The following is a 21377-nucleotide window of genomic DNA, read 5'->3' on the forward strand; positions in this document are numbered from 1 at the left end:
ACTTATCTATACATATGTTAAAGAATATGAAAATAATTAAAATAGGTCAACACTTTTTAGTTTTATGTATTGTTTTAAAATTTTATCTGTGTATCATAAATAATAAGTGTATCAGTCATTAAATGATCTTGGTATTACAAAATCACTAATTTCGGAGACAAAAAGAAAAAGAGAGCAAAAAAATAAATAAATAAAACACACCAAGACATGGTCATGCCATAATTCTTTTTTTCCTCCATTTTTCCAATCCATCAGGATTTGGGACACACACACACACAAACACATATACATGACCTTTTTTTTTTTTTAGGCTGCTAACCAGGATTTGAACCATGGCAATCCAAGTGAGATCCAGCTTCCAATGCATAGCACCTAACCACTGTACTGCAGGGCTAGCTCATATTCTGCCTTTTTTATTATAGTCTTTTTTTTCATAATTTTGTGGCCTTTTCATGAAACCTTGTGTGTGTGTGTGTATTTATATATCTATATCTATATATACATACATGCTAAATATTTTGTTTAAAATAAGCTATTATCTCATAAAGTAAGCCTTAAAATTACCATAATTTGCTTCATTTACTTTTGAAATCACTATGCTTTTATAGATATATACATAGCTATATTGATATATAGATATATATCAATAGATATAGATATATATGACTCTCTTTACTTCACAATGCTTACAAATATTAAATAATTCTAGGGATTAAAAGACTTTCATTTGTCTCCCATTCTTCATGATAATCAAGGGACCAAAAAGTGTAGTGACAACTAGCTGATGGTGTGGTGGTTAAGGCAGCTGGGTTCCCACATGGCTGACTTTGCAGTTTGAGTCCTGGACTCAGTGGCTTGAAAACATGCTAGGTGTATGTGCATGTGTATCCAAGATCCTGAGAGGAGAATGGAGGAAAAGGGATTGCAGTATGGCTATCTCTGTTAGGGGGTGATTTCACACTTTCCCTCTATCTTCATCACACATACACACACACACACACACACACACACACACACCAAAAAAAGAAAAGAAAAAGAAAAAAAGATAAGAAAAGGTAGTGAGTCTTAGGTAGCTTAAATCATTGGAATAATTTGTGTACTTTTATATCTAATTTAAGAAACAGTTAAATGTTTATTTAACTGCTCAGTTAAGATTGAGATCATTGTTGGTTTTTTTTTACTTATATTATCTTGTCACTGAAATCATACTTAGGAGATACATCACTTTCAAAACATATGTATTTTATCAATTTCAAAATACAAAGTTTGTAGTTACTATTACAAAAACAAGGTACTTCAATAGAAGCCTTCTTACTCTATAGAATTGTACTTGCCATATCTGGCTTTTCTCATATCCAGATTCTACTGATACTAAGAGTATGTAGTAAAAATTTAGGGCATGCTAACTATTTTGTTCAAAATAAGCTATTATCCCATAAAGTAAACCTTAAAATTACCATAATTTGCTTCATTTACTTTTTAAATTACTATGCTTTTCTTCTTGTTAAAGTATACTTCTCCCTCTGTAAATTACAAAAATATTTATTGTGGACTAACTATAAACATCTCTAATCTGGTTTTCTTAACACTTATATACATGAAAAAAGCTTTAATGTATTTAATTGATAATTAGTACATAGCCATGCAGCCTACATTAATATACTCTGCCTTCTCTCTATTTTTTTTTAATTCCCAAAGCTTATATACAATTTGAGAGACAGACAGAGAGAGAAAACACCTCCAAAAAGACATGGTCATATCATAATCCTTTCTATCTCTGTTTTTCCATCCCATGAGGATTTGGGACACACATATACAAGACTCATCTTTTTCAGGCTTTCAGCCAGGATTTGAACTGTGATTGTCCAAGTGAAATCCAGCTTCCAATGCATAACACCTAACCACTGTACTACAGAGCTAGCCCACATTCTACCTTCTTTATGATAGTCAATTTTGCATAATTTTGTGGACTTTTCATGAAACCTGAAATATTTTAAATGTTCTACATTGTATATACATAAATACATACATACATACATACATACATATACATACATACTTTTTCTAGAAAATTTACTATATGTATTTCTATGCAAGCAGCTTTACGTTTTTTATGTGGCACTCCAGTGTTGTAATTTATTGAAATCAGCAAATACCGTGTTAATTGAATTTTACAAGAATGTAAATAATGTGAAGCCATGGATTTTCTCTGTTTCATGTGTCCCCGTAACAACAGACTTTAAAAAGTTCCTGCTACATGTACGTAGCCAAAAAAATATCATGGGGACAGCTGGTGGCATAGTGGTTGTGTTGCTGGACTCCCACATGGCTGACAGCTATTCAAATCCTGGACCTGGTAGATGGAAACTCACTGAGCATGTATACATCCATGCCCCAAATCCCAAGATGAGAATAGCTAAGGGACTGTGGAGTGGCCATCTCCCATCTCCCCAGGGTGGGGTGATTTCTTAGTTTCTCTCCCTCCCCCTCCCTCCCTCTCTCTCTCTCTCTCTTCCCCCCTCCCCCCCTCCCTCCCTCCCTCTCTTTCTCCCTCTGTCTAGTGAGTGCATTTGCACTATAGCAAAAATCTCTCTTTAAAAGAAAATCATGTATTATGAAAGGAGAGAAAGAAGAAAGGAGAGGAAAAAAGACAGAGAAAATATTGAACTAATAAAGCAGTTCATGTCCTCAACAGACTTATAGGCAAGAAAAAGAAATAAGACGTGTATAAAAAGCTATAAACAACTCTCAATACAGTCGTGTGCACTCAGTATTTTCTAATTTGATTTTGTGTTAACATTGTTAAAATGTTAACCATTTACATTATGAAATAAATGTTAAACATTTATTCTATAAAAGAAAATTATATCAATAATAGTAATACTAACAATAATAGCCAAACCAATGGGGCTTATTATGTGCTACACATTTTAAAGAATTATTTCTTTACTTTTGACTATCATATATATATATATATATATAATTTGCTTAAGGGCACATGCATTCAGAGAGAGAGAGAGAGAGAAACAGACAGAGAGGGAAAATGAGAAAGTAAACTGCCAGGTCTGAGACTTGAATAGAGGTCGGCCATGTGGGAGTCCAGTGCCTTAACCACCATGCCATCTACCACAGCTCCATGTGCTACCCATTACAATTGGATTAATTGATTCAGTCTTCACAATTGCACTCACTAGAGATTTACTATTAAGGGAGCTTTTTTTTAGATGAAGATATCAAGGGTAATAGTGACAGGATGCTAGAACCTGGATTTGAACTCAAGCTATCTAAGACAAAAAACCACAATGACAACTAAGAACTAAGAGTTTCAATAAATCAGCTAATATAAAAAACTGACAATTTAAAAATTTTTCAAACCTTTATTGTATATATCACATAAAAGATTTTCTGTAAGATTCCATGTTTTCTTTCTTTAATTTTATACTGAAATAATAATAAATGTGATAGTAACAATAAGTTGTTTCAAAATATTTCAAAGCTTAAATGTATTAAACGGCATAAACATTAATAAACTGGGCTTTAATGAAAGAACTTCTTAACAAGGCACCTTTTGAAACAAAAAGCTAAAGAAAATCTAAGAATAAGTATTCTGGTACTAACATCTTGTTTCTCTGAATTTCTAATCTCACCTACAAATTATTGCTCTTTCTCCTTGTCCTCTCCTCACACATCAGAAAGTCTGCCATAACCTGAGCTGGGCAAACTTCTAATTTCTTGACTTACTCAATCCAAAAATTATTGCTATATTGAGGCATACAACTTACCAGATAGTGACATGAAATTAATTATTCTGACTTTAATTTTCTACAGATACGTGCATGCACACATACCCACACACAGACACACAAACAGGTCTACAGAGAGAGAAAGACCAGCTTTTGATACTTGTGCACTTTTCCCGCATTTATTCTCCTAAAGGTTTTTTAACATGCATTTCAGATGAGAGTTGACCTAAATTCCCACAGTGGTTAACTATTGTTAGCATTACTGGTATTAGTTATTTAGTAACCAATATGCCACAGTGCGCTATTTAAGAGATCAAATGCATACAAAGTTCCTCTCCCATGAAGGCTAGTTTTTGCAAATCTCTATACTAGCTTCCTTGCCTAGCTAAATTTAAATTTATCTTATAAAAAATCCAAACCTCTTTTGAGTAATTTAAAATCAGATTTTAAAACAAGTGTATAAAAAGGAAAAGAAATACGTTCATTTGTGCTAACAAAGGAATAGCGAAAGTAAAGGCAACCAGCTGGAACAAAAATAGGTTGTTCCAACTCACAGTTGTAGTCTGGACTAAGATTTTATATATAAAATAAATAAATAAAAGATGCATTTTTTAAATGGATTAAATCAGACAAGAGAGCCACGCTCATCAAGCTCACTTATGCTGATCAATTCACAAAGAAACTTTTTATGAAGTTCCTTGTGTCATTTAACTCATGTTGAAAAATATGGAAAATATCTTTCCAATATTTTTGTTAAGAAGTTTTAAAATCCTATGTACAATAATAAACAATAACTCATTTTTCTAAGAGTTTTATGCTATTTTAAATTTTTCTCTCTTTCTCTCTTTTTTTTTTTTTGCCAGAGAAAACATGTGCTCTCCCAAGAGATAGTATTTTTGCATTCTGTGTTTCTAATACAATTTGAAAACATCTAATATCATGTCGTTTTTTTAACTGTGGGGAAAACACAGCTGACTAGAGCAGGTAAAAGCCCAACTCTATTTTCTCTCATTATTTTTATCACTGCCCATTGCAAACAAAATTTTTCCTATGCAACTATCTTACAGGAAGTTTTACACAAAGAATATTCAAGTGTAATTATTCTTTAAATTTTGATGTCTCAGATAATTTGTTGATATATCATCTGTGATTTGCTAATACAGAAGGTCAAAAACATGAGGTAATGCATCATAAACTAATCATTTATATTTCCCTTGCCAAGGTTCACTGAATCTTTTAACCTATGTTGACTACTATAAAGCTAATTTTCTATATTCAGATAACATTCAAATTAGCCTTTTAAAAATCACACTGAAAAATATGAACATATGTAAGTCAAAATTAGGGCATCATAAGCAAATAACCTCTGGCGGTTTTTCAAGGAAAAAAATGACTTTAGTACATTACTCTAGCATTTTTAAACTAAAGTAGTTATTATCTAATCCAAAAAAAACGTATAGTACATATACCCTTAAGGAGACAAATAATTGATAAATTAAGAAGCATCTTACTCTGTGAAAAGTCTGTCCATGTCCGTGTGAAGGGAATGGAGATGGAGGCAGCTGTTTCTGTCCTTTGTCGGTGTCCTTCCAGTGCCTGGCAGACTGCCTGACCCAGACAAGGCATTTAGATAATATATTCTGAAAGAATTAAAGTATGAATTTCCACCAAACTGTTCTCAGTTTACAACACATAGTTCTATATAACACATGACAAAGTAGGTTCTGTTGGGAGCTGGTAGCATTCTTTAAACCATGTGACCATAATTCTAACTTAACCAATCTGTGTTCACACTGTTCCTGCCACAGACTTTGCTAGAAATCTACTGACTTCTTGTAGATTTATAGACTACAAATTACAATTGGGTTGTAATTTGTGCTATTTACATTCTAGTGAGTATGTATCGCTAACTCATATGTTTTATTTAACTTGTAGAATCTCATTCTGGTGGCCATCCTCTCTGCTAAATTGGATAAGTTGAGGGTCTTACAGTCACAGGAAAATGGTTTAAAATGCTTTCTGGTGGAAAAAGCTGAGTTATGCTTGAAAGCATTGTTGAAAAGGATCTATTTTGAAGAACCACTATTGTATAAACTGATTAATAATCTCTGGCAGCACTAACTCAGGACTTCATTGTGTGATCATCTCATGCCCAATGTTTTGAAAGGCTCATACACACACATATGTGTGCAAACACAGAGTGTGAGTGGTATCTTGTACTTCTTCCAGAGAGAAAAATTAGAATTCTCTTTGATGATGGAAATAAATCTTTTTTCAGTACCTGCTGTGTCCTAAATCGCTACAGTGGTACTTATTGACGTGTAATAATATTTTAAATTGCCTCTGCATCTTTTTTAAAAGGCAAAAATCTACTTGTAGTTTTGTTTTGTTTTGTTTTTTATCACCAAGATCAGGTGCCCCGAAGATACATGGTCATAGTAGATAATTAATATTCAATGAATGAATCACAGATAGTAAACAAGTACTTAGGAACAACATCCTGAACTGCAGTCAACTCTCTCTTATCTATTTCAGCCAGGCATACCTTAGAAGCTACTTGGGAATAAAACTCTCTTATATACCTATCCCTTTAACTCAAGAGCAAAGATTTTATCAAACCCAGTAAACCCTCAGATTTTCCTACATGGATTTATGCTGAACAATTCTGGTCCACTAGTTGCCAAATAAGATCGCTTAATAACTGTATAGGAATTATAAAATTCTAGTCGAAATATAATGAAACCTGCAGGGGATTGTATATTCATTTATCTTGTAGTAGGAAAACTTGAATCCTCAAGTAACAGGGTGTTGCCATGTTAGCTTCCTCTGGAGAATTGAAAACTACACTGCAAAGAGAATAGAATGGTCTGATTAGTATCAGAGCCACTGGACTCTGCACAGCTTCCATTTTTAAAGTTAATTTCTTTTAATTGACAAATGACAAATTGCATATATGTATCATGTGGACTTGATGTTTTGACACATGTTCTACTATGCAAAGCTTCATTGCTTCATTGAGCTCAGATTCGGCTGATAACTTGAGTTCTCCCTACTTGTGTTTTTATACTTGTGAAAGAACTATGTTACTTTATTCAGTATTTTTTGAGATTTTGTATTTTCAATTCATTACTTTAAATGCTCAGATATGATATAATTGGTTGGTGAGTAGAAATACAAAGCAAAATTATGTTTCAGGTTTAAATCAAAGAATAGGCAAATTCAATATTAAAAGTGTATTTGAAAGAACGAAAAGAATAAAAGGAAGAAGAAACAAAAGGGAAAGAAAGATTTAAAAAAAAAAGCTGTAAGAGAGAGAAAGGAGGAAAGGACAAACAAGGCAGAGAAAGAAACTATTAAAATATTTGACGAGCTCCCCTACAATTCAGATGCTTTTGTATGTGCAGTATTTTAATGTCCTTCCTAGGTAAATAGCAATGTCTTTCCTTTATATTACCACTACTGCAGCTGCTGTTGCTCACAATGAGATTCACAAATCAAAATAGACTCTGTTAGCTTTTCAATAATTCTGAAAAGGTGGGGAAGCGTTGTCGGAGAAGGAAAGCACTCCAGTATCCTAACATGGAGTCTTGTTAGCAAAACAAACTGTGAATTGCTTAGTGATAATTCCCTGCTCTTGGTAATTCCACTGGGTGCCTTCTGTGGCAGCACACGCTATTCTGCCTTATAGACCAAGGCCATGCAACAGGAGATGTCAGAAGAAATCTTAAAAAGTTGCATTTTTTGAAACGTTTATTCTATTCTACTAGATTCTTTTTTTCCCCCTAATGTCAACATGATTCAAATCTATTGGTTCTTAGCCTGGAGCACCCGTCACAACCAGGAATTGAGGAGGCTAGAGAAGGATGTGAATAATGAATGGGCTGCATAAACAGAAGTCTATACCCAGTCAACAGTCAAGGTATGTGCAGAATTGCAGACCAGCAACTTCATGGGTTCTCTCTATTATTCTTTCTCTCTCAAGGAAACGAGAACTAATAAGAACTTGAACGTCGAAAGGCTGGACTCAGTTTCAAAGACTGTTCCTTTGCCTCTTGCTTCATTCCTGGAAACTGTGCAGGAACTGTCTGATTAAGGTATGGGATGGGGGGGGGGATTAGATCTAAATCTTGTGATATGTAATGTGGGAGAAGCATTTTTGAAGACTATTGAAGAATTATATTTTCTTAAAATTGTGTGATATTACAGAAAATTAGTAATTGTCACATCTTCTGAAAATAGAACTAGTATTGGGACCAGCAGTTAGTGTAATGGCTATGTCGCGGGACTCCCATGTAATTGACTGTGGTTCAAGTCCCAGACCCAGCAGCTTAAACTCAAGCCGGGCGTGTGTGCGTGCATGCCCAAGATCCCGAGAGGAGAATGGAGAAGAGATTGTGGTGTGGCCATGCCCCCTAGGGGGTGAATTCTCGCTTTCTATCTCTCTGTCTCTGTCTGTCTGTCTGGTGAGCACATGCGCCCTATAGCGAAAACCGCTCCAAAAAAAAGAAAAAAGAAAAAAAAAATAGAACTAGTATTACTGTTTTTGAAGCGTTGGTTTGGTTGATGGGGCACTGGCCACTTGTATTTTTGTTTTTTCCCACTCTCATTCTGCACTTTATCAAATCCAAAGTTGTCATGGTTCATTATCTGTAGATGATCGTGAGCAGCCTTGCATTGTAAGAGAATATGCCATGGCATCTGCCTCTGTGCTTTTGTGCCCTGCTCTACAGATGACATGTTAGCAGGAGTGTTGGGTGCGGTGCAGGCGGCGAGAGCAGAATTTGTCTCCAACCAATGTTTCCTTGTGCCATATTATGTCTCATTCTTTCATACATGCCTAGTTCAACAGGGAAGTACATATATCACATTGTGACTACACGTATGTTGGAGTACATAATTGGGGTTGTAAAGTATCTGCTTGAATGTCTTAACTAATGAATTCCATCAGATTCAATTATCATTCTTAGACTCTTCATTAACCAATCAAATTACTCCTTTGGTCGAAGTCATTTCTTACACACTTTTATTAGGCATAAACACAGTTCTATGAAGTAAATTGGAGTTGATTAAATTATTTCCCTGATCTTTATTTGCAGTCCTGTATTATTGAAGTTTTGTATTTCTAGAGTTGCCTTTTATAGTATTCTCGTTGTGTAATGTTACAGCATGAAACTCTGTCTTCAAGATTTTATTTCATTACTTATGTCCTAGTGTTTTACTGAGAAAGTAAGTTGCAGTGGGTGACTACTACAAACAAATATGTAAAAATAAGTCAAATGTACATTCGTATAAATTTACCTATTTATTAAATAAATCTGCCCAGTAGTTTTGTGTTATAAAAAAACAAGTTCTTCACCTTTTGGGAGAAAATTATTTCAATACAAGAAATTGCTATTCTCTCTTACCAGCATTTTGGATTACAATTATGATTGAAATGATTTTTTTCAGATAATCATAAGTTCTTACTAACATGGGTTATTAAAACAAGATGGTTCTGAAAATGCATATACCCATTATCAATACTTTAGTTTTCTAATAGTTGCCATAATATTAATATAAATACAGTGAATATTGTGAGCATTTTCTAATGAAAGGCTGATGTTCTGGCAGAATGATTGTTGGCATACAAATCTTCAAATATTTCTCTTTTATTTGCTTCTACTTTGATATCTTTTATAAACAATTTCATCTTATATTCTACCAATTTTTTTCTTTTTATTCTACAAATATTTTGAGAAACATTGCAAAATGTCTTCTGAAGTCAACCTACAAAAATATGTATTCTGAGTTCCAAGTCACCCTTAAATCATAATCTTTGGGAATGGGTCCTAGATATGATCATTAGTAGGTGATTCTACTGGATTATCAGGAGAGTCATGACACATTTTTGTATAAAAAAAGAAAAATATGATTTTTCCCCCTTTTTTTGAAAGAATTGGTTTATTTAACTTTATTTATTTATTTATTTATTTATTTTCATTTGACCAGAGAGGGACAGAGAGAGAGAAAGAGAGAGAGAGAGAGAGAGAAAGTGAGAAAGCAAGTCACCAGGTCCAGGATTCAAATGGCAGCCAGCCGTGTGAGAGTCCAGCACCCTTAACCACCACACCACCTGCCAGCCCCACATTGTAACATTTTTAACAACCCAGTAATACACTCTAGAGTTTAAGAACCACAGCTCTACAATATGGGGGTGAGGAAACAGGTAATTGGAAAATGCTGCCAAATTATAGCTGCATAATTAATATCAGAAATTATATATGGAGTAAAGATGATGATACACCTATAAAGCAGCATGCTCCATAAGGCTGACCCACATGGCAAGTTTCCAGGTTTGAGTCCAGAGATAAGTACATGTATGTATGGCATAGTTCTGGGTTTGAGTCCAGAGACAAGCACATATATGTTTATATTCCAAGATTGGGTAAAGCTGGGGATATATATATATTTTTTTTTCTTTTCTTTTTGCTATAGGGCGCATTCACTCACCAGAAAGACAGAGAAACAGAGAGACAGAAAGCGAGAAATCACCGTCCAGGGTGGATGACCATGCCGAAATCCCTTCTCCTCCATTCTCCTCTCGGGATCTTGGGCATGCACGCACACGTGCCTGGCATGAATTTAAGCCATCGGGTCTGGGGCTCGAACCGCAGTCAACCACATGAGAATTCAGCAACACAGCCATTACGTGAACTGCTGGTCCCAAGCTGGGGATAGATCTTAGCATCAGTATCCTGTTAGGGGTGCTGTCTCTCTCATTCTCTCTTTCTCTTTCCTCTCATTCATAGAAGATATATAAACTTAAAGTTTTTAAAATAAAAACATTAAAATCAAATTTGGATTTTAATTTTTTCTTCCATATTTACATTTTCTGAGATTACAAAAAACATCCTAGATATTTTATTTTATTGTCCCTTCAGTGTGAATCTACATTATTTTGAAATTAAAAATTCAACACTTATCAATTCATTAAAGATGTCAAGGATATGGATGTCTATTCATGTAAAGGCTTCCCAAAGATGTCAAATAATAAAAGGGTCTCTAACATAGTTAAATTTACAATCTGTAGAAATCCTTATTATTTTTGTATCTTAATTTTTAGTTTTATAAACCTTTTTTTAAAAGAATTATTTATTTAATTTTATTTATAATAATTTTAAAACTTGCTATAGGGTATATGTACTCACCAGAGAGAAAGAGAGAGAGGGAGAGAGAGAGAGACTGTGAGAAAACAAGCTGCCAGGTCCAGGACTCAAACCTCCCATCAGTCTAGCGCCCTATACACCACATTGCATACTGACCCCTTACAAACCTTTATTAATTACAGGTCTATCTTTCAACATTTGATATAGTGAACAAATACTACTTCTTTGAGACTTTCAACCTGTTTTATTGCTATGGTTTCTATTGAGACAACTCATATGGATATCATACTTTTGAAAGATACTTTATAGTCAACAATTAAGTTAAATCTTTTGTGCTGGGGTATCCCTGTTTTTACAGAAGTGCACATTTTTATATTATCTAATACTAGTAAGAGTGTTCTCATAAATTTACTTTTAGTCCAAACAAGTAAGACATTGTTTACCAACTTAATACAACAAACTCTAAACTAAGTATACTTTTAAATGAGAGTTAGGGGACAAAGAACTGTCTTCTGAACCATGAAAAGACAGACTGTTGTGATTACTTCTGGTGCTGACAGAGAGAAAACAGCAATATGTTCTAGTAGGGGAACTACAGACAACATTTCACCCATAAAATCAATTCTCACTTCGTACATGGCAGACTCCACTGAGAAAAGGACCTACAAAGTAAAAAAAAGAAAAAAAAATGGCTAAAACCTTCCTTTTCAAGCTTAATTTTAAAAAAAGTTATAAAGTCATCATGGGAAAATTACCCATAATTCTTCAATCATGCTAATCCCTTTTAACTCTAAAAATTTCACGGAGAGGAAATTGATTCATTTTTCCATAGAAGAAAAATGGATTTTTCTTTTTTTAAGAAAGGTTTTCTCTATCTCATGATCCTCCTACCTCAGGCTCCTGAGACTGCAGACACATGCAGCCATACCCAAATCTTTTTTTTTAAGAGAGATTTTTGCTATAGAGCACATGCGTGCACCAGAGAGAAAGAGAGACAGAGAGAGACAGACAGAAAGTGAGAAGTCATCCCCCCAGGGAGGATGGCCATACCACAATCCCTTCTCCTCCACTATCCTCTCAGGATCTTGGGTCTGCACACACACGCAACCTGCATGATTTTGAAACTGCCAGGTTCCACTGTGGGAGTCCAGCAACGTAACCATTATGACATCCACTGGTCTCCCATTCCGATCTTTTTGAGACAGTGTCTCACTATGTTGCTCAGGCCAGCCTTGAGCTTGTGATCCTCCTGCCTCAGCTTGCTGAGTCTCTGGGATTATAGACACAGGCCACCATGCCTGGCCTTTAGATTATGCCAAGAATTTGTCCCATTTGTTCCAACCTGTGTAAAACTGTCCTAGCAGCACAGTACAGACCCACTGCAGCTGGGCCCAAGAGGGATTTGTTTTTTTATAATTCGTCAGAGGATACACATTCCCACCAGAGAGACAGAGAAAGAGAGAGAGAGAGAAGGAAAATGAGAAAGCACGCCTGATAGGGGATGGTCATGCTGTGATCCCTTTTCCTCCATTTTTTTCTCGTTTTGGGAGTTTGGGCATGCACATGGTTTTTGTTTGCTTGTTTGTTTGCTTTTCTGGAGAGGTTTTTGCTATAGGGCATTTGCGCTCTTCAGAGAGACAGAAAGTGAGAAATCATTCCCCAAGGGGGATGGCTACGCCGCAATCCCTTCTCCTCCATTCTCCTCTCGGGATCTTGGGCACACACGCACATGTGCCCAGTGTGATTTTAAGCCACTGGGTTCAGGACTTGAACCATAGTCGATTACATGGGAGTCCAGCAACATAGCCATTACTCCAACTTCTGGTCCCCACACACACGTTTTTTAAGCCAGCATTCTAGGACTCAAACTGTGCTGTTGGCCATGTGGGATCCAGCCACCATCTTAACCCCAAGAAACATTTTTTAAATGAGGCACCCCTCCTTACCAATTAATGCTTTAAAAAAAAATGGGGGAGGAACAGCAAATGGTGTAATAGTTACATCACTGGACTCCAATGTATTCAGCCGTTGTTCAAGTCCTGGACCCAGTAGCTTGAAACTCATGCCTGGCGCAAGTGCATGCATATGCGTGCCCAAAATCCTGAGAGAAGAATGGAGGAGAAGGGATTGTGGTGGTCATTCCCTGGGGGGAATGATTTCTCACTAACAAATTTCTCACTATCTGTTTCTCTCTGTCTCTTCAGCAAGCACACGTGCCCTGTAACAAAAATCTCTCTTAAAAACAAAACCAAAGAAACAACCAAAGAAAACAAGAGCAAACAAAGGATAAGATGTAGGATAGAGTGTTGATAACATTCAATGTAGTCATAGGACAGAACTGGTCAATGCCTGTGTTTAGTCAGCTCAAGATCTGGCCGTTTCCAAAACCTACTATGAAACCTGGACTTAATAGGAGGACAATTGTATTATCCTTCAACCTTGAGTGAATTTTCCAAATAAGTTTGTTATCTTACTCCTCTGAAGTGGTACTTTGAAATTATATGACCAACACTGTCTCAGCAGTTATCTTCATATACACATTTGCCTCACTCTTTTTCTACATTTAGGTTTTCATTCCATCTCCTGTTTCTCTCTGGCCTATGAATCTTGCTCATCATGGAGCCTGAGTTTACGCATATATTTGCTTATTCAGTAGTATATTTTTAAGCATCTTCCTTGCCTGTCACTCTCAAGAAGTGTCCAGACCCCTATTCTCATGGAGATTGCATTTTGTGGAGAGATTACTTAAGTAATCCGACCCAACAAAATATTGTTCATGCAATCCTTCTAATCATATTTTCCTCTCAAGATTTTCTTCCAAGTTTTTTTTTTTAGTCAGTGATTCTACTTTTCATTTTAGCCTCATTGATTCTTACTGTTTTCAACCATGCACTAAAATCAATCTGATCCACTTATTTTAACTCTTTTAAGGCTTTCCATCTTCTTAAATGAAAAGGACAAGGGAATGCATAAATTTACATATTATATCAGTTGAGTTGCTTGTGAAATCTAATTCATATAGCTATTTCTGAGCAATGCCAGAGTGGTTGCAATGTGGGCATTATGGAATCAAATACCCCTCAGTCCAAGTCTCAAAGGCGTCTTTTCTGATCCTGAGATTTCTCTTAATTACTTTTTTCAGTGACTAAGTGCCCAATTCTGACAGACCAGAATAAATCTGCTTTGTGTGCTCTGCCTGTCTTGCAGAGTAACTGCAGTATGAATTAAGTTGGACTAGCCATGCACGATTGTATATATCTACTCAACATAAAAAGAAAAACATTGCTGAGAATTTGCCGTGGTAATTAAAAAGAAAATGAGTTGAGGATACTGGATATAGAGAAGGAAATAGATAATAAGAACAGAATACATAGCAAGACTAAGAATGTATACATTCTTTCACTTAACAAAAGATAAACCAGGAACTATAAAGAGCTATAGAAACTGAAAATTAATTGATAACATCCACTTAAATATCACAAAATAATGATCACTTAAAAATAAACTAATTACATTAAGAAATAAACTCTTAATTAGAGTGAGACCACTGTAATAAGAAAAGATAGTTTTCATGTTGCTTATACTATTTATTTCAGACAAGTTTAATATTTTTATTATAATTTAATGAAAAGAAAAATGTTCCTACTAATTGGCTTACTTAGTGTCAGTTCTTTTTTATTTGAATATATTTCTGCCAATTGTTAAGAATTTTAAAAGATCATCATTTTGCTTTACATTTAACTCCATAAATAGTGTGCAGTTAAGCATACCTTGAATACACACCCGAGAATGATAAAGCCCACAAGAACATGGGACAGAACTTGCTAAAATCCTATAGAGGAGCAGAAACAGAGCAAGATATATTGAAAATAAAATGGAAAAATATTTTCAAAAATACAGTAAGAATGTGAGACAAAATGATAAGTTGAAAGCCATAAATTTATTCAAGGAGCTTTAGTATTAAACTCTAAAAATCTGTTGGTTGGTTTAAGTTCCTTTAACAAAGCAATATTCATTGAGTAGCATATAAACAACAAAATCTATTTTTTTGCTATTCTGGGATCTGGGTAGTCCAAGATCAAGACACCAGCAGATTAGGTGTCAGGAGACGGGGCTATTTCCTGTCTATTATAACTGCACATGGCAGAAGGACCAAAGTGTCTTCCTTGAGCTTCTTTTACCAGGTCATTAGATTTTGCTCTCATGACCTAATCACTCCCAGTGACCCCCCACATCCTACTACCATCTCCTTGGGGTTGGAGTTTCAGTTTATGAATGTGGGAGTAAGGGGTAGACACAAACATTTATATCATAGTGCTGTTCTTTTCCTAACATTGTTCTACTTGCAACATTAATTTCATTTTATATAGTTAAATTAATCACTATTATAAATGTGTTTTATATCAGCAATTCTGATGGATTGTGATGAAACTCTTACCACCTCTCGTTCATATATACATCTCATTACAGTAATATCATTATTAATATTTATAAATATATTGCTTGGCAGAAATAATAAACTGAAATTTCCCAAGGTTCAGAAAAGGAAGAGAACTCAAAGCAGAGTAGGAAAACTAAGATATGTGCATATATAAATGCCAATACTTCTTTAATATCCTGGAATGATGTCAAAAAATGTAAACAACTTAGTGACTAAACCTTTATTTATGTATTTATTTATTATTTTATTCACAGTGTATTGGGTCATTAGGAAAGTCATGATATATATATATATTTTTTTTTTTGCATAGAAAAATACATTATGACTTTCCTGACAAGTCAGTATTAATATACTGCATTATGCATCTGAGAAAGAAAGAAAGAAAGAAGTCCTCCTTCCTCAGTTTTCTAGCTTGTGAGGGTCTTAGATAAGGGCCCACTGTATTTTCAGTCTGATGCAGGGATCTAAACCATGGTTGGCCATGTGGATTCCAGCACTGCAATTCAGTTTGCTACTTACCATACCACCAGACTGGAACAAGTGGCTAAACCTTTATTCTACCTTTGTGTCAAGTGCATGTAGTAAACATAGAATGCTTGAACTAAAAAGCCTAGAAAAGATTATTGGGATAACTGGAATAAGTTCTCAGCAAATAGTTTATAACCATTTATAACTTCGTTTTATTTGGGGGGTGGTGGTGGTGGAGGTTTTTGCTATAGGGCATGTGCACTTGCCAGAGAGACAGAAAGTGAGAAATCAACCCCCCCCCCAGGGGGGGATGGCCATACCACAATCCCTTCTCCTCCATTCTCTTCTCGGGATCTTGGGCACACACGCACACACGCCTGGCATGAGTTTAAGCCACCAGGTCCGGGACTCAAACCGCAGTCGGCTACATGGGGATCCAGCAACATAGCCATTACACCAACTACCGGTCCCATCATTTATAACTTCTTCACACCGAATGTGATTTTCTGAAGAAGACAAAGGTACTAGAATAATTCCACAGTAAAAGAATAGTATTTTTACTCTATCTAATTGGACAGACCTACAAATTACTCAGTAGTCTAGCAAGAGTATGCCTTTACCAAAGACAAAAACTTAAGGACTAATAGAGACAGACCAAGTACTAAAAAAACTATAACGAACTTCATATAAATAATTTTACTACCTGTTAAGTTATATAAACATTTAAGAAACCAGTAACCCTTTACATGTCTGTGATGATTCTTTCAGCAAAGACAGAATTAACCGAGATAATTAAAAGTTCAGAGCACCATACCAGTACAATGGCATATGACCATTATAATATTTCTATTCTGCTTAATTCTTAATGCTAATGTGTCTATTTGTTAACATGATTGGGACCAGCTTGCAGTGTGGTGGGTTAAAGTGGCTGGATCCTGCATACCTGACTGTGCAGTTTGACTCCTAGACCCTGCAACTTCAAACAGGTCAACATCTGTGCCTGCATGCCTAAAATCCCAAAAGAAGAAATGGAAGAGGGGATTGTGGCATGATTGTCCCCCTGGGATGCTTTCTCACTTTCTCTCTCTCTCCCCCTCTGGTGAGCAAATAAGCCCTCTAACAAATGGTAAATAAAGACTAATTAATTGAATTTAGTTTGTAAGTAAGATGATCATAAATTAAGAAACAATAAAGGATAGGCTTTAATAGAAAAATGTATTAAAAATTTTTATTCAGGCCTGCCCATGGCATATCAGTTAAGGCAGCTGGATCCCGCATGGCTGCCTGTGTGGTTCAAGTCCTGGAACCAGCAGACTGAGAAAAATACTGGACACTGTGTGTGCATGCCCAAAATCCCATAAGGAGAGAGAATGAAGGAGAAAAAAGATTGTGAAATAGCCATTCTCCACTGAGGATATTTTCTCAATCTCCCTCGCTTGCTCTATCTCCTGTGTACTTGCCCTCTAGCAAAATTGATAGAAATATATATTTGTGGAAGAAACACATCATATAAAGGCTAAACAAAATTTGTATCAGTTATACAAAAAAATTAGATAGAGTTTTTGGTTCACAGTAGGTAACAATGTGGCAATATGCTACTGCTATTTCTAAGCATTATTCTAGGTATTGAAATAGAAGCAGTACAAAAATAATCTTGGGTATGAGCACTTGGTTAGAGACCTGAGTTCAATGTAGGTCCCACAATTGGAAAAGAATTAAAAGAAAAATAGGAAGAACACCACCACCACAGTTATTTGCAGTTTGTGACATAGCAAAAGAATAAAGAAATTCCAAGATGATAAATAAGAAGGAAAAAAAGAAACACCAATGTGGGTTTGAAGTAAATATAAAGAGTCTTTGAAAAGTTAATGTAATTGTGAAAATATTGAATGGATTTCACAGTAGTTTGTACCGAAGTAGACTTGTATATTAATTCCATTTTTTCACATTTCAAGTCCCCTTTTATATAACATTACAACATGAGCACAGAGAAGAGAATGTTAAAAAATCCTTGTTTTTTATTTATTTTTGTTTTAAGCTGTCTTTTTTTTTTTTACTCCTAAATGCCAAAGGTCACATGCACTTACCAGAGAGAGAAAGAAAGAAAGCACCCCCAATGAGGCATGGTCATACTGCAATACTCTTTACGCCATTTTCCCATCTCATTAATCTTCTGGGCATACACACACACACACACACACACACACACACATACACAAACACACATGTGTCCAGGGCATATTTTCAAGCTTCAGGGACCAGGGTTCAAACCCTTGTTTGCAATGTGGGATCTGGCTCATGTGCTTAGCACCTCACTGCTTTGTTATCATCTGGATCTTAACATTTTTTCAAAAGCACAGATATTTACCTTTGTAAAACATTTAAATACAATTAAATTAGAGAAATATTTACATTTTGCAATACTTTGTAACTCTCACATACATATATTTATAGATGAGTATTGAAACTGTGCTAGTGTAATAAACCTGAAGATTTTCTGAAATATGAACATATCACAATCTTCTAGATAGACTATTTTATTACTTTATTATTACTGATTAATCAAGAAGAGAATTTAAAAAACTCTTTTAGAAAAAAAATATTTTTCTGAAATGGCTCCCCATCAAAATGGCAGCTGACCATATTAATCCTTCTGGTTGAGTGGTATTTTGATGTTATGTAGGAGGAGAAATTAGTACTCTTTACTGAAAGAGATTCATGAAAGTCCTTCTCCAGGGATGGAATCGAGTCTTCCCACTCATCATTCCTTGAGAGTTCCCTTTATATTAATGGATATATTGCAGGTAGAAGACAGGATAATGGCTTCTTTGTGTTATTTTTGTACTCTTCATGATAAGAATATTTGGAGCTTTTATAAACTGCTGGTTAACTTCTGAGTGGACATGGAAGGAAATTGTTTTATAATTCTGTTTTATAAGGTAGGCTCTTGAATAAGACTTTATAAACTGATTTATGGTTAGTATGCTCCAAATTTATTTTGTTTGCAGAACATTCACCTTATTCAAACTTGAAATCAACAAAGGAAATAATTTTCAAAAGTGTTCATTCAATAAAAATTCTCTATATTCAGGAAAATGTACCTTCATTTATCTTTATTTGCTGACATCTTTGTCCTTTTCTTTATAAAAGCATTTTGGAGGAAAGACAAAATAAAAAAGAAAACAGAGGGAAGGAAAGACTGCATACCACTTTAAAAACTATGTGCAGTATGTTCTTGCTGTTCCCATGGCCTAGTGTCCATGATTTAGTTAGTCTTCTTCTCTTTTACCATTATGGTGTAGACACTTAGGATAGTATTTTCCCACCTGTTTCTTCTAGCGAGACCACAAATCAAAGTTCTGTTTGTATTTTGCTACTGAAATAAATGTCTCTGGTGAATGTGGAAGATGATTTATGTGCACAAACCTGACCTTATAAAAGGTAATCTGTGTGTTCATCATAAAGTTGAATTTATACTGCAAATGAACATTTATTCCACTTTCTTTTTGTATATGTTTACTGTGACTTATAGTTTGTAGATCTCTGTTTTAGGACAGTTTTCTTTTTTCTTTTTTAAAATCCATTGTTTTCCCTAAAACTCTTGTTTTAGTCTTTTTCAGTATAGCAATCACTTCTTTCATAGTTACTACAAATTTTTAGTGTTTTAGCTAGCACATTGCAATGACTGAAAATTACCTTTGCTTTTATTTATTCAGATATTTAAAATGAAACATTTATTGATTAGAAAATATATCAGTAAGTAAAAGTTATTTGGTTTCTTATACTAGCAATTGTTGTTTATATATAATGAAATTCAGATTTTTTCCTGCTAGGGGAAAATTTACTCTTCTACTATAAGAAAGACTTTCCATTCATATACTAAAACTATATTTTTTTGTTCATGGAATATACATCATCTATCCATTCAGTATGGATGCTTAAATTTTGTTTGTGAAACAGTAATAGGATTGTGAACTGTGAAGAGTGGTGTTCTAGACATGTGTGAAGGATTCGGTACTTGCCTTTCTTCATTCCAAAAATGCCATTGACATTGTAGTCTTAGAAAATAGGTAGAAAAATGCCTTAATAGTTCTAAAATTTTCTATTAAAAATAGTCACAATACAGACTTGAGAAATGCTAGAGTGTTATAAAGCATGATCTTGAGATAACTTTTAAAAAGCTTGTGTACTGAAATATATATTCAGATAGGTGCTGCTCTTCTCTGTGGTCACTTTAGATTTCATAAATGCTGAAGTTCAAAACATTTTCTTACCGCAAATTTGGAACCATCCTTAGATCCAGTTTACGCACCAGGAAGCATTATCCAGCAAACACCAGAAGGCATTGCGTTGCTATGATCAGAGCAAATGTGGAAGCAGCTTCTGAGCATGAATATTTCTCTTAATGAGTCTGTGTCCTCTTCAAAGGAAGTAGGCATTCATCAAGTATATTTTTATTCTAATTGATGCTGTTTTTTTCCTAGACAAAAACATACATCTGTCACATAGAAGGGCTGTGAATTTGCGGAGCTAATGAGGTCACATGTTGAGTGAAGGAGCTCACAGGCTATGGCCAGATCCTCTGTTAGACTTTTAAGATAGGAAAAAAAGGAAATACAGAGTTTCATGCTGAATCAGTGAAAGTGTGGGTACATTGTGTGCCTCTTGGCTACATCATCTATTCATGTCCTTTCTCCAGACAATTTTTTTTTTTTTGAGAGGTTTTTGCTATAGGGAGTGTGCGCTCACCAGAAAGAGAGAGAGACAGACAGAAAGTGAGAAATCACCCCCCCAGGGGAGATGGCCACCCTGCAATCCCTTCTCCTCCATTCTCCTCTCGGGATCTTGGGCATGTGTGCACATGTTAGACTTTTAAGATAGGAAAAAAAGGAAATACAGAGTTTCATGCTGAATCAGTGAAAGTGTGGGTACATTGTGTGCCTCTTGGCTACATCATCTATTCATGTCCTTTCTCCAGACAATTTTTTTTTTTTGAGAGGTTTTTGCTATAGGGAGTGTGCGCTCACCAGAAAGAGAGAGAGACAGACAGAAAGTGAGAAATCACCCCCCAGGGGAGATGGCCACCCTGCAATCCCTTCTCCTCCATTCTCCTCTCGGGATCTTGGGCATGTGTGCACACGCACCCAGAATGAGTTTAAGCCACCGGGTCCGGGACTCAAACCATGGTCAACTACATGGGAGTCTAGAAACATAGCCATTATGCCAACTGCTGGTCCCACTCCAGACAAAATTTAAGTTCCTTACTGGAACTCACACAACTCTACATGACCTGCCTCTGTACCCTCTCTTTAGTGGAATCTGAAACCTTCCTGTAGTTTATGGTAACTCTGCATATGTAGTTACCATTTGATATTGAATTTGCTTTAGGAGTCTATAAAATAGAACCTACAAAGCCAGCCTACAACAGACCCAGATGGATTCATTTGTGCATTTTGCCTACCATTTAGGGAAGAAATCATACCAGTTTTCTACCATCTTTTCTAGAAGATAGAAACAGAAACAATCTTGTCTAACTTATTAAATGAAGTCAGCATTACAGAAATACCAAAACCAGAAGAC

At 35.3% G+C, this 21377-nt stretch overlaps 1 protein-coding gene across 2 annotated transcripts in view; it reads left to right on the plus strand.

The window, feature by feature from the left end:
• Positions 1 to 21377, plus strand: part of SYT1 (synaptotagmin 1) — a 661960-nt gene that overhangs the window by 110915 nt on the left and 529668 nt on the right. For both annotated transcript variants that reach the window (XM_006142860.3, XM_006142859.3), the window contains exon 2: positions 7726 to 7837. The gene's annotated coding sequence lies outside the window, so the exon portion shown is untranslated. The remainder of the gene's footprint in view (positions 1 to 7725; positions 7838 to 21377) is intronic.

This window comes from Tupaia chinensis, unplaced genomic scaffold (genome assembly GCF_000334495.1).
Source record: "Tupaia chinensis unplaced genomic scaffold, TupChi_1.0 Scaffold000085_1, whole genome shotgun sequence".
NCBI classification, from domain to species: Eukaryota; Metazoa; Chordata; class Mammalia; order Scandentia; family Tupaiidae; genus Tupaia; species Tupaia belangeri.